The 4,397-nt window shown below is 63.6% G+C and overlaps 1 protein-coding gene across 4 annotated transcripts in view; it reads right to left on the reverse strand.

Moving 5' to 3' along the window:
* Window positions 1-4,397, reverse strand: part of TSPAN4 (tetraspanin 4) — a 27,635-nt gene that overhangs the window by 10,599 nt on the left and 12,639 nt on the right. The window lies entirely within an intron of this gene.

Here is a 4,397-nt window from a genome sequence, read left to right on the forward strand (position 1 = left end):
ATTAAAATACAAAGAGGCGGGAGGGGACCGGCGGTGCTGCACTCGGAGGGAGGGAGGGAAGGTGCCAGGTGCCAGCCCAGAAGGCCTCACAGGGAGCGGGGGTCTGCTGGGACCCCCACCCTCAGACTCGGGCACAGGGCAAGCAGTCCCCCAAAAGTGCTGACCAGCTCCGGGCCCGAGGCACGGGGACCCAGGCGGGTGGTGGGGACGTCCCAGTGGTCGGCTGGCTCCGGGAAAGGGCTGTGCAGCCCTGGGGGACTGCTGCCCTTCAACCCCGTGGAGCTCCTCAGAACACCCAGACCACATGCCCGAGGACGGGGTCTCTAGGGGTTCCCGGGGCCACCAGAAGCCCCAACTCGCCCCATAGAAGCCTCCCAAGCCCAGTGGCGAGACTCACACCCCACTTTCCAGACAGAAAGCAAGGCTGAGAGATGAGCTGCTGGCCACAGGGAGCCCCACCCCCACCTGCAGCACCAGCCCAGCTCGAGAGGGGCCTGGCCCTCCAGGCTGGCAGGGCTCAGGAAGGCCCCATGGGCCGCAGGACTCCTGCCTCGGGAGGCCTGGGGGTGGGAGGCACCCCTCCTCCTGTGTGCATGCCCCCTCGCCCCTCCCTGAGCAGGGTATTGGCCAGGGCTAGGCTGGAGGGTAGAGGCCGCCCCCTCACTGGCTGGCTGGCAGGAGCCTGCACCCCGGTGGAGTGGACACAGCTTCCTCCCCAAGGGCAGGGGTGGCCAATGGTGCTCAGGAGTGCAGGCCAGGCCTCTCATTGCTGTCTTGGGTCCCTCTGGACTCGTCAGGGCAAAATGCCCTCAGAGCAGAATCGCCCTGCTGGGGCCCCAGGTGTGCCACACGTGCTCAGGCTGTCCTGGGGAGAATACGCAGGCCTTCCAAAGGCAGCACCTCCAATTAACATCCAAAACAGAACGCTGTCTGGAGGTTGCACGGGCCCGTCCTGGAAGCTCTGCTGAGCCAGCGTGGCTCCTGGTCCTGTGGAGCTCCCACCCCCAAGCCCAGAGCCCTCCCCAGCAGCCAGGCATGGGGGGGCAGGGGCGCGGGGGAGCTGGACAGTGCGGGAAGACGCGTCACCCCTGTGCTCTGGGCCCCAGGACTGGGAGTACCCTCAGGCAAGCACTGACCTGCTGGCTCCAGGGGGGCTGCTGAGGAGCTGATAGGAGACCTGGGCACAGCGCCCGGCCTGGGTGTGGCTTCTGAGCAAACCCAGCCCCAGAGGCAGCTTAGGGGGATAGGGGAGGCTTCCCAGGAGACCAGGAAAAGGGTTGGGGTGGGAGTCAGTACAGCCCGGTGGAAGGTGGCCTGGGGGTGCACCAAGGGAGGGTTGTATGAGCCTGGGATGTGTGTGAGCCCGAGTGTGAGCCGGGCTGAGTGTGAGCTGAGGTGTGAGCCAGGCTGAGTGAGCCCAGGTTGGGTGTGAGCTGGGGCGTGTGTCAGACACGGGTGGGTGTGAGCCCGGGGTGCGTGTGAGCCCAGGGTGAGTGTGAGCCTGGGTGTGAGCCTGGGGTGGGGGTGAGACCGCGGTGGGTGTGAGCCAGGGTGAGTGAGCCCAGGGTGGGTGTGAGCTGGGGCGTGTGTCAGACCGGGGTGAGTGTGAGCTCGGGGTGGGTGTGAGCCCGGGGTGGGTGTGAGCCGGGTTGCGTGTGAGCCAGGTGCGTGCGTCTGGAGTGTGCGGGACCAGAGGCCAGGTCTGTGGTACAATGAGGGGACCTCCCTAATCAAGAGGATCTGTCCTCACCGGGAGCATGGGGCTTGGGGCACAGTCCCAGGATGGGCAGGGGTCTGCCAGCTCTACAGAGACGCCCCCACTTCCCAGCAGACGAGCTGTCCACGGTGCTGACGGGGGGGTGGTGCCCCCACCCATCTTTGGGGAGGTGTCCCCCATAACATCCTGGAGCACTGGAGAGACCTGGACGGGCAGTGGCCCACTCAGTCCTGCCCCTGGAATGTCAGGCACAAGGCCACACACCCATGTAGAGACCAGTCCAGACGAGGCCACCTGTGCCGTGTAGACAGATCAGTAGACGAGGCTGTGCAGAACGGGGGGCCTTTCCTGAGGAGCACATGGGAACCCTGACCTTCCCTGGGCTGTCCTCATGTCCTCCCACCGTTCCCAGGTCTCATGCAGGGGCAGATAGGGCACCAGGGGACCCACATATGGCCTGGCACTGTCACTGCCCCAAGAACTGGGCAGAAAAGGGATGTGCCCTTAGTCCGGATCACCAGGTGGTGGGGCAGGAGGGTGGGGCCCTGCTGGCTCTGGGCCTGCCCCATGGAAGAGGCTGGACATAGAGGGAAACCAGAGGCCCCAGGAGAGGAGATGGGCGTCGCCAGCTCAGAGCATATCCTGGGCTCAAGCGCCAAGCTGCCTGCAGGTGGAATCCCAGGCTGAAGGCCCAGTCTGGGGGTGCAGTTCCCTGAGCTGAGGGGAGGTGCTGGCACAACAGAGAAAATTGTCATTTAAAACCCAAACTGGGCCGGGTGTGGTGGCTCACACCGGTAATCCAACCACTTTGGAGGCCAAGGCGGGCGGATCATGTGAGGTCGGGAGTTCAAGACCAGCCTGGCCAACATGGTGAAACCCTGCCTTTATAAAAAATAAAAATAAAAATAAATAAATAAAAATAAAACCCAAACCGTAAGGATCATGAGGTCAGGAAATCGAGACTGGCCTGGCCAACATGGTGAAACCCCGTCTCTACTAAAAATACAAAAATTAGCCGGTCGTGGTGGTGCGTGTCTGTAATCCCAGCTACTCAGGAGGTTGAAGCAGGAGAATCGCTTGAACCTGGGAGGTGGAGGCTGCAGTGAGCCAAGATCATGCCTGCACTCCAGCCTGGCGACAGAGCGAGACTCAGTCTCATGAAACAAAACTGCCTGTGCTGTCAGCCTCTGCCTTCCAAGGACGGCAGACCGCTCCCGTCTGCAGGAAAATGAGCTGTTCTGAGCTCCCCTCGCCCCATGGGAACACGTTGAAGGGCACAGGGAGGGCGCGTGCAGAGTGGCTGGCACCATGCCAGGTGTGGCACCCCGTTCCATGGGACTGGGCAGGAAGGGGACCTACACCTCCAGCCCTGGGCCCCTCCACAACTGCCCCCGCCCCGGTGGGAATTTATTTCCCTAATTAACATTCCACAAAACATCCTCACCTCCACCAGACGGCAGGAAAGAGACACCCACTCACTGTCAGCAGCCTGGCTGGGCCACACACACTGTGACAGACAGTAGCCCACGATGTCACAGACGCCCCACACCGTCACACGTGGTCACACACACGCTCGAGGTCTCGCCCTGCAACCCAGGGTCCCCCTGGCCCTGAGGCCCCAGCATACCTCACCTGCACACTTGCAGACTCACACAGACAAAACGCACGCACGTGGTTAGTAAAATTACCTGCAATTTTGAAAGCGTTTCTGTGTAAGCTTTTAAAACATTTTGGCAGGAAAATTATAGCCTCGAAGCGCAAGAGAAAATGGGCCCCATTTGCTTGGAGATGGAACATCGAAGGCAGGATGAACGGGGCTGAGGCCAGGAGGGCCAGGGCCCTCTTTTGTCAAATGCAGCCAGAGGGGCAGCAGCTGGGGGTGTGGCCGGCAGCCTGCTGCATGCTACCAGGGTTCCACCCAGCATCTGGGCCTGGCCCCCAAAAACAGACAAAATCCCTCCTCGCCCGCTCAATACGAACAGAACAGGCCAAAAGGCCCCTCCCTCACTGCTGCCCCCAGCAGGCGAGACACAAGCTCAGGTGGGGTGACCCTGCCCCATGACAGCTGGGGAGACAGCCTAGGAGAGGGGCCCCCACCCCAGACCTCTTCACCACCATGGTCAGCCCGTCCTTCTCCCAGGCAGAAGCTCACACTGCCCACTGTCCACTTCTGGGGACAGGACCTGTTCCCAACACCTGCTTGAGACCACCCCTGGCCAATGTCCATCTGACACTTGTTCACCCTGATCTTCAGCAACTGACGGTTCTGCCAAAGACTAGGAACTCATAGCGGCCCAAGAGGCTTGGGGGGGGCGGTCCCCCAGCACCCGCCCAAGAGGCTCGGGGGGGCCGAACCCCAGCACCCGCCCAAGAGGCTCGGGGGGGGCCGTCCCCCAGCACCCGCCCAAGAGGCTCGGGGGGGGCGGTCCCCCAGCACCCGCCCAAGAGGCTCGGGGGGCGGTCCCCCAGCACCCGCCCAAGAGGCTCGGGGGGCGGTCCCCCAGCACCCGCCCAAGAGGCTCCGGGGGGGGGGCCGTCCCCCAGCACCCGCCCAAGAGGCTCAGGGGGGGGCCGTCCCCCAGTACCCGCCCAAGAGGCTCAGGGGGGGGCCGTCCCCCAGCACCCGCCCAAGAGGCTCCGGGGGGCCGTCCCCCAGCACCCGCCCAAGAGGCTCGGGGGG

The sequence above is a fragment of the Cebus imitator genome, unplaced genomic scaffold (assembly GCF_001604975.1).
Source record: "Cebus imitator isolate Cc_AM_T3 unplaced genomic scaffold, Cebus_imitator-1.0 Scaffold384, whole genome shotgun sequence".
Classification (NCBI taxonomy): Eukaryota; Metazoa; Chordata; class Mammalia; order Primates; family Cebidae; genus Cebus; species Cebus imitator.